The 10727-nt window shown below is 39.5% G+C and overlaps 1 long non-coding RNA gene across 1 annotated transcript; it reads right to left on the reverse strand.

Moving 5' to 3' along the window:
* Positions 1-344: 344 nt before the first annotated feature.
* LOC124290785 lies at positions 345-3853 on the reverse strand. Its single transcript, XR_006902037.1, has 3 exons — positions 3843-3853; positions 493-571; positions 345-376 (listed from the first exon to the last, which is right to left on the reverse strand). It is a non-coding gene; the product is annotated as an uncharacterized LOC124290785 (long non-coding RNA).
* Between the last annotated feature and the right edge of the window lie 6874 nt (positions 3854-10727).

Consider the following 10727-nt stretch of genomic DNA (forward strand, 5'->3'; position numbering starts at 1 on the left):
CAGACAGATGAATTGTGAATCATTGTACGACCACTTCAAACAGGGGCTGTCTGTGACGTCTTCGTTAACGACTTGCTGCCTAAACCTCGTCATAAAATAGAGAAATACGATTTTTTAAAAGCTTAAAATTAAAACTTCATTTGTAAATACCATTTTATGAAACAAGGAAACGGAACTTTGTGTAACCATAGTTGTTTGAAGTGTCTGTTTTCACTTTCATACGAAAAATTTCGGATCGGCTGAAATGTAGGTCAGTGTCTGAATTGGTTACTCTTGTTTCGGTTTGATTTGTGGCGTTTTCTTTAATCACTGTTTGACGGTTGACAGGATAATTAGGAGATAAACATACTGTGTTGGAAAATCAGAGGTATAATAGCTCTAAATTTGATTTACAACCGAATCAAACGAAAACATTTTATCCAATGATATCATTGTGCTTAATCTCTTCCCATTTCGTCGTTAAGGATAAGATATGTTTGAAGCTTCTCTTACGTGGTTATATACCTCTTAATGAATTTAACTAACCAATCACAATCCAGTATTTACTTAAGTCATGGTAGAATATTGAAATCTGTATGACTCGACACTAGGCATCGTGATAAAAGTCAGTTCACAAATTCAGTCTCGTGTGTGTCCATCATTGGCGTTGACGACGACGACAAATAGACGACACTAGGCGATTGAAGAACGCTTGGGAAACGTCTGAATACAACGCTAGTCCCAATTCAGAAAACGTCAATGGCTGATTCTAGGCCTGAGGCATGTTATTAAACCATCAGCGAAATTTTTATATATTTCTTAAGATAAAGTAAACGACTTGCTGTCCACGTAGCTGACCGTCACAAAACAGTAACTCTGAATTATGCAACTCAGTCAAGCTGCCTCTGCTAGGGCTGTGTCCCAGGCCGTAACAGGCTGCTCTTCGGCTTGTCCGGGAATAACACGAGTTGGTCACGGATGTGTTATTCTGGGACAAGCCGAATAGTGATCTTCTGTCGGGTTACTCACTTGCTGGCGATCTACAGCAAATTTTTATGTTGTTTTTGAAAGACATTTAGAAGTTGGACGAACCTGAATACGTGACACATTTATGGATACGATTGTGATGATTACCTCTGTAACTGGCTTACAGTTTACGAAGGTTGAATCGAGAGAGGTCACTGTCGAAAACATCAAAATGTAATCCCCACAGTAAAAAAGCTTCAGTAAAATAAATAAGTAACATTTCTACATGTTAATATACCACCACCTTTAGAATTGAACGAAATATTACCCCTTAAAATGTCTTCGATAGGAACTTGTTGTGTTGAACCAGGTATTGATCTGGCCCCTTACTTCTAGCATTGTCTGTATGGTAGCAGCAATAATGTGGTGTCTTCCATAAAAGTTGTATGAGTGGCGGTTACTACACAAGTTTGCATTCGTGACCAACTCGTGTTATTCCGGGACAGGCCGAATAGCGACTCGTGCCACACTTGAATGATTTCATTTAGGCGTATGAACATCAGAACTACTTCAAACAAGAACGATAACTCTATCCCTGTTTGATTCAGATGGTACCTTATATCACCGAAGCTCTTGTTTATCGTATTGCTTTTTCTATCATATACTTATTTCGCTTAATGAAGTAAACCTCTCTGATACAACTAAAAGAAGGAGCAAAAATATTTGTTAAACAGATATTCTAATGTCGTCCCCCTTTCGATGCTTGTTATGTGCGAAAATACGACAAACCAGTCAGAACGCTCTGTGATTGCGGTGTTTTGATAAAAATAATCCCGAGTAATAAAATCTTTTATGGAATTATGGCATTGTTTAAAAAATCATGAATAATATACATCGTCATATTGACAGTACAAATAACATAGCTAACAGAAATGTGTTGTCTCGCGTGAAGTTTTTAGTATGGATAATGCCAGGGACGGAAAGCGATTCAAATACACTCATGTGAGTTTGTTTACATAACGGCTCTCATGGGTCTTGGTAGCTTGTTTCGGAGATTGTACGTGCGCTTTCCACTTTTTTAAAAACATATATAGGTATAAATCTCTCCGAGTTTCGAAACAAGGATATTATTACTATATGTAACTAATCAACTTTATCTTTAAAATTGAGTACCTTTTTCATATCTCTGGGCATATTTTCATCTGACTTTTTGGGAGTCATTCTGCTTATTTTTTTCAACGTATTCATTTTTAAATTCTAAGGGGTTTGGCAGCAAGGTTACACGAATGTTCAGTTTGAGAAATATTTTACAGTCATCTTTGAGTACCTGCTTTGGTATTTAATGTAGCTGAAGAAAAGATCATTTTCTTTGCATATTCAATAAAACAAATCCCATTTGTGATTCTTAAACCTTTTTTAGAATTATACATTTAGAAATATAATGTCAACAGCTGGTAATAATTACTTAGATTGTGTGTTTAACAAATATTTTCCCCCTTCTATTTGTTGTATTCGTTTCTTAGGTTTAATTCTTTTAATGAATAATTAACAACGAAAACAAAGATATCAGTTCAATATACGAGTACTTCGGTGATATCAAGTCCCATTGGAACCGGACAGGAATAGAGACATCGTTCTTGTTTATAGTAGTTCTGATGTTCATGCGCCAATGTGCCATCCCTCCAGAGGGGCACGAGTCGCTCTTCGGCTTGTCCGGGAATAACACGAGTTGGTCACGGATGTGTTATTCTGGGACAAGCCGAATAGTGATCTTCTGTCGGGTTACTCACTTGCTGGCGATCTACAGCAAATTTTTATGTTGTTTTTGAAAGACATTTAGAAGTTGGACGAACCTGAATACGTGACACATTTATGGATAACAACTTCTTTTCATTCTTTACACGAATTAGCTCTGAAACGTCGTGTAAAGAATACGAGGAAGTTGTTATCCATAAAAGTGTCATGTATTCATTTTTATGTTGTAATGTCATAAATAATATATCATTTTAACTTACATACTAGTTTTAAATTTCTAACTGTGATATACTAGTTGTTTGACAGTCATTTGGCGACAGATTTTATGAAAAAAATTATAAAGTATTTACCGTTTTAGTCACTATTTGGCCGAAATAGTGCCAAAGTGCCTCACTCACTCTGTCGGGATATGGAAAGGGGCAAGTAGTGATGAATGGTATTGTTGTACTCTACACGAGCGACAGTCAAGACCTTTCCTATATCATATTACAGCACACAACGACATGCAAGTTACAACACTCACTCACTCACTCACTCACTCACTCACTCACTCACTCACTCACTCACTCACTCACTCACTCACTCACTCACTCACTCACTCACTCACTCACTCACTCACTCACTCACTCACTCACTCACTCACTCACTCACTCACTCACTCACTCACTCACTCACTCACTCACTCACTCACTCACTCACTCACTCACTCACTCACTCACTCACTCACTCACTCACTCCTGTCGACCAGGAAGTACACCAAACCACAACACTGACTATAGCCGCACCTGTGTCAGAGTAGAAGGCGTATCCCTGACAGAAAGGCTTCTAACATATCTTATCGTTAACGACGAAATGGGAAGAGATTAAAGACAATGATAACAATGGACAAACTGTTTTCATCTAATTAATAAAATCCTGAATCAACCAAGAATGAGATATACTACAGGAATAAAGTAACTGTGCATTATTTCATGTTATGCCACTTTTTAATGCAAAAACAGAACATCAAGTCAAAACAACGGTCTCGTTTCCTGCTGACTGGGTTCTGTCCCTTTGCGCAACTTAGTACAATAACCAGTCCAGAATTTTGAGACCAACTCATTCAACTGGATATGTAGATATTAATGAGTTATTTTTGATACATCTATATGTAACCACTTGCATATTGCAACACTACGCTCCTTAATAATCCTTTCAAACACGTCGTGCAGCGTGCCCTGTCGAACAGTGTGCTCTGACAAACGGAAATCTGGAAATCGTGGAAATCTCAAAACGAGGCTCGGCCGCTAGAAACGTTTGGCGGTCTTGTACGGCATTCATATTATATCAATCACATTGTACGTTACAAAAATACACTTAACAAGCGCAAAGAACACATAACAGGTATAATCAGTCAGACAGATGAATTGTGAATCATTGTACGACCACTTCAAACAGGGGCTGTCTGTGACGTCTTCGTTAACGACTTGCTGCCTAAACCTCGTCATAAAATAGAGAAATACGATTTTTTAAAAGCTTAAAATTAAAACTTCATTTGTAAATACCATTTTATGAAACAAGGAAACGGAACTTTGTGTAACCATAGTTGTTTGAAGTGTCTGTTTTCACTTTCATACGAAAAATTTCGGATCGGCTGAAATGTAGGTCAGTGTCTGAATTGGTTACTCTTGTTTCGGTTTGATTTGTGGCGTTTTAATCACTGTTTGACGGTTGACAGGATAATTAGGAGATAAACATACTGTGTTGGAAAATCAGAGGTATAATAGCTCTAAATTTGATTTACAACCGAATCAAACGAAAACATTTTATCCAATGATATCATTGTGCTTAATCTCTTTCCATTTCGTCGTTAAGGATAAGATATGTTTGAAGCTTCTCTTACGTGGTTATATACCTCTTAATGAATTTAACTAACCAATCACAATCCAGTATTTACTTAAGTCATGGTAGAATATTGAAATCTGTATGACTCGACACTAGGCATCGTGATAAAAGTCAGTTCACAAATTCAGTCTCGTGTGTGTCCATCATTGGCGTTGACGACGACGACAAATAGACGACACTAGGCGATTGAAGAACGCTTGGGAAACGTCTGAATACAACGCTAGTCCCAATTCAGAAAACGTCAATGGCTGATTCTAGGCCTGAGGCATGTTATTAAACCATCAGCGAAATTTTTATATATTTCTTAAGATAAAGTAAACGACTTGCTGTCCACGTAGCTGACCGTCACAAAACAGTAACTCTGAATTATGCAACTCAGTCAAGCTGCCTCTGCTAGGGCTGTGTCCCAGGCCGTAACAGGCTGCACATGGTCGGGCGCTTCGTCATTGCAAGTAGATAAGGCCAGATACGTAGTGATGTATATGATTTTTAGTGGTCACAGGACACAGGAATCATGGACACGTTTCGATTACAGCTACAATATTAGGTAACTTTAATATTCCACAGAAGGCCTGAGTCCCTCTATATACCGAGACCAGTAGCAGATACTTCACTCTGCTACGAATAAATATAGTTAAAATGTTTTAAGTTTACTTACTGATTTTATGTTTCTATCTGTGGTAACTGTTTTACTGTTCTTCGTCGACAGGTTGTTGCAATTTATTTGTAACTTTTTAAGTCACGATATGGCTGAAATATTGCCGATGTGACTATAAATCTTAACTCACTCACTCACTTAAAGTCTTGAAGTGCATCGTGTCATGTGCTCCACTTATGTGTACTTTTTCATAGCCTTAACCATATGGTGTAACATCCAGCTAGGGTCCATGCAGCAAGCACATTTACTGTAAGTCCCCGTCATCACTAATATGAGGATCTACCATCAGTTGTTGGCAAAATATAGCCTGTTTTTATATTGTACTGTCTTCTGTAATTAAGCTGTTTTAGAGTTACATGCTAGTTTTATTTTCATATCTGTAATATTCTAGTTGGCTTTACTGTACTTCGGTGAAATTTCTTTTTTACTTTATTTCTATTCTTACCAAAATTATTATTTGTTTATAGTCACGATATGGCCGAAACATTGCCGATGCGATCTTAACTCACTCACTCTGTTTTAAGGTGATAGTCGAGTAGTCAGCTCTACTAAGTTAATCTCACCCCACCCCCATCCCCACCCAGCCCATACACACACGCACATAAAAAACAAATAATAAAACCAACAAACACACACATACATACACACGCACACACGCACGCACGCACGCACGCACGCACGCACGCACGCACACACAATATTGTGTCCTCCTTGTGACGTAGTTCAGGTCAACCTACATCAGAGCAGGCAAGCTTAGTCACTTTGTTGTTTAACGTCTCACTGAGCAGTATTCCAGCTACATGGCAGCGGTTTGTAACGTAGCGAGTTTGAACCAGACAATCCAGTGATCGTTAGTCGCCTCTAAGAACAAGTATGGGCTGCTGAAGACACGTGTATCCCGGATCTTCACGAGTGCTTATCGTAATAAAGGAGTTGTCCATCAATATATTGTTATCCTTCTTTTCAATTCCAATTTGATAGTTTTCTTGTTTGTTTATTTGTCGTTTAACGCAGCACTCAGCAATATTCCAGCTATTTGATAGCGGTCTGGATATGATCGAAATTGGTCTTGACGTGGGAAAATATGGCACAGCTTCATGGTTTGACAGAAAATGAATGTTATCCTTCTACACTCTGCCACATGACTCGAAATGTCCTTGTTTTTTATAATTAATTAAGGACTGACATAGGAAATCTAAAGATGAAATGGGGTGTTATAAAATGTCTGTTAGTTTATGATAATGCAAAATGATTGCTAAAATAAACTATCAGAGGAGGGTTCAAATGGGCGTACTGGGTGAGTGAGTATGATTTTACGCCGCTTTTGGCAATATTCCAGCAATATAACGACACTGTCAACACTGTAGCAGGATTCGTCACATTTTCAGGAACACCTGGTATCATACTATTTGGTAGTGATTCATGCTGCAATCGGATTGGTTCTACAGCTGTGACTTCTATGATTCCTGTTAACACTGCTGCAGGGTGCGTCACATTTGTAGGAGCACCTGGTATCATACTATTTGATAGTGATTCACAAATATATGCGTATAGTCGGATCGTTCAGCATACCCTGCGTTAAGTATTACCAAGCTGCAGTGAGCTAACAAACTACCAAACTAACTGTCAGTTATCACTTCATCAGTTGTGTGGGATACACTTCGAGTGGGCTACATCCAGAATGACAAGAGTCTCTTACCATCAGTGCTGTTCTACTGGATGATTCCCATGTTTACGTGTGGCGGTGCAAACAGGATCGTGGGATGTTTGTGAACGGCTTTGTTGTGAAAATCGGTGACATTATATCTAGTTATATATATAACTCTGACCACTTGGCTGTAGTCACTTTTAGCTTGATAACCATGTAAAAATCTACATCCTATGCTTGCTCTAGACAAGATTGACTGAGTATGGGTTTACGTCGCTTTTAGCAATATTCCAGCAATATCACGGCGAGGGACACCAGAAATGGGTTTTACACATTGTACATTGACAAGCGAACCACTGGACTTCCCTGCCGCCCACTGCAAAAAATACTCATAATCTTTATTAATTTTGTGCTGATTCTTCTTCTGCAACTGAGACGGGAAGGTCAACCGTACAGCCGTTTCTAACCATAGATCTTTCATTTGCACAAAACAGCATGATCGCTGACGTCGCGAAACACTTGGGGTTTTATCAACCAGGGCAAAGGGTGGAAGGGTCAGCTCTAAGTTACCACGTTCCTATCTAGTCAAACGTGATTCTATTATAAATACCGATATAGCAGCGAACTGATAAATAAACATGTTACATTCAAGTGACAAACTGAGCTAACATATACCCAGTTCACAACTAAATCATAGTCCCATTTGTTTGAAAATGTGTTGTTAGATAACCAGCTGTTTGATTAAAGACGTTACAAAGTTGGGATTATGTTCATAGGTGCACGTGTCATCTCCGCATAATACAAACATATTAAACGTGCAAATTATGCGCAAATCCTTATAATTACAATAACTGTATAAAATATTCACAAGGCTCCAGCATGTGTTTTTAACAGTCTGCTTAGATTAGTGGATAACTGTCAACGAAATTAAGCTGGGTTAGAGCAAATCTTCAGCAACTCATGCTTGTTGTAAGAGACGATTAACGGGATCGGTTGACACATGTCATCATATCCCAATTGCGTAGATCGATGCTCGTTGATCACTTGATTGCCCTTGCCGGATGTCCTTGGTAAATAGAGAATCAGATAAAGTAAACCTAAGATGTTGCCAATTGCCACTGATAACGAAATCATAGTATGAGTTGAGGAATATAAGTATATTGGTACAGTGATGGATTCTAAGCTCACCTGGATTGTCTGGTTCAGACTCGAACAGACAGCAGTAATATGGCTGAGTGCGGCGTTAAACAACAATCAAATAATGAATCATATCCATGATGTAATCGTGTTATATCTATATATACCCATGCACATGCATATTTTCACCCCTAGATACACCTGCCTTGGTATTGACGTACAGATAACGTAGTTGTGTTGTTTGCCTACCTTGGCTATATTCAGACCTTACATGACTGCGATAGGCCTTGGTGCAATTCCTTTCTTTTGCGCAGTTGTCCCTGACAGATTGGACTTGGTTATATGCTGTGGTCCGTTCAGAACACCATGAAAAGCATGTCTTTTTTGAAGAACATTTTCTCGCCATGTACATATTGATGGCAAATCAAACATTTACTGGAGTGTACAAGGGGCGTATTGAAAATGTTTGAACAGGATTAAATCGACATGTTGTTGAGGTGGATCAATATAATATAACGGAATGCTTGAAACAGATTAAGCGGGAAGCCATCTGGCGGAAGGTGTGGAGCGGGGTAACAGATCCAGATATTGATGACACATGGGGTCTGTATTATGACACATGGAAAACATGCATCTGGTGTCTTGTCGAAGATGAACACCTCATCCCCTCATAGTGGACAGCGCTTGTTTCATGTCAATTCTTAGGGTGAGTGAGTGAGTTAAGATTTATGGCCACATTGGCAATATTTCAGCCACATCGTGACTTTAACAAATTACAAATTCATAATATATGCAGTTAAATTTGTTTTTAAACTGTCAACGAAGGACAGTAAAATAACTAGATAAATTCTTATAACAGATCCGGATATTGACGACCCATGGGTTCAGTATTATGATACATGGAAAACATGCATCTGGTGTCTTGTGGAAGATGAATACCTGATGCCCTCCCCACGTAAAAGAGGTCAGGTAACTGTGGTTAATGTTGATGTATTCCCCAGTTCTGGATATTCCAAGTGGGAGATTGGGGTGAACATAACGGCCATAATCCAATGACGTTCACGGTAGGATTCTACACCTGGCGTATTCTGTGACTCTTGTCAACACAGCAGAAGGATGGTAGGATTCTACACCTGTGATTTCTGTGACTCTTGTCAACACAGCAGCAGGATGGTAGGATTCTACACCTGGCGTATTATGTGACTCTTGTCAACACAGCGGCAGGATGGTAGGATTCTACACCTGGCGTATTATGTGACTCTTGTCAACACAGCGGCAGGATGGTAGGATTCTACACCTGGCGTATTATGTGACTCTTGTCAACACAGCATCACGATGGTAGGATTCTACACCTGGCGTATTATGTGACTCTTGTCAACACAGCAGCAGGATTGTAGGATTCTACACCTGGCGTGTTCTGTGACTCTTGTCAACACAGCATCAGGATGGTAGGATTCTACACCTGGCGTATTATGTGACTCTTGTCAACACAGCATCAGGATGGTAGGATTCTACACCTGTGATTTCTGTGACTCTTGTCAACACAGCAGCAGGATGGTAGGATTCTACACCTGGCGTATTATGTGACTCTTGTCAACACAGCAGCAGGATGGTAGGATTCTACACCTGTGATTTCTGTGATTCTCGTCAACACAGCGGCAGGATTCGTCCGATTTCCAGGACTGACTGACTGACTGAGTTTGGTTTTACGCCGCTTTTAGCAATATTCAAGCAACATCACGGCGGGGGACACCAGAATTGGGCTTCACACATTGTACCCATGTGGGGATTTGAACCCGAGTCTTCGGCGTGACGAGCCAACGCTTTAACCATTAGGCTAGCCATCGATCAACACATCCAGAATGACAAGAGTCCTTTACCATCAGTGCTGTTCTACTGGATGATTCTCATGTGCACATGGTAATACATAAACTATTTAGTGAATGAGTTAACACCGCTGTACACAATATTCCAGTTAAACCACGTGTCAGCTTGACAAGTCAAGTCCAAAATCAGGAAGGTCACGGACGTTTCCCACACTGCTGAAACCCAGGAGCCATTGTCTTGGTGCTATAAACCTAATCTTCAGCGTGACAAGCGAATGATTTAACCACTAGACTACCCCATCGCCCTCTCTAAAATAGAAGTAGTCGTAATCTTTGTTTATTTTTGTGCCGAGCCTTCTGTTGTAACTGAGTCGGGAAAGTCACCCATGTGCCCTTATCTACACAATTATTTATTTGTACAACTTAGCACGATCGCTGATATCACGAAACACTTGGAGATTTATCAACAAGGGCAAAGGATGAAAGGGTCAGCTCTAAATCACTGCGTTTCCATGGAGCGAAACGTGATCCTTCTATGAATACCGATATAGCGGCGAACTGATAAATAAGCATGTCGCATTCCGAGCAAACATAGACCCCGTTCAAAATTAAATCATACTCGCATTTGTTTTGAAAACCAGCTGGTTGATAATAGACGTTTCAAATTTGGTATATGTTCATATGTGCATGTGTCATCTCGTCAGGGTACACACATATCAAACGTGCGAGTTATGCACACCTCCTTATAATTACAATAACCGTATAAATATTCACCAAGTTCCAAAATGTCGGTTTGAACAGTCTGCTTAGGCTAATCGATAACTGTCAACGAAATCAAACCTTCAGCAACAAATACTGACGGCTCTCTCGACAT

The sequence above is a fragment of the Haliotis rubra genome, unplaced genomic scaffold, assembly GCF_003918875.1.
Source record: "Haliotis rubra isolate DU_JTF1 unplaced genomic scaffold, ASM391887v1 Scf474, whole genome shotgun sequence".
Lineage (NCBI taxonomy): Eukaryota > Metazoa > Mollusca > Gastropoda > Lepetellida > Haliotidae > Haliotis > Haliotis rubra.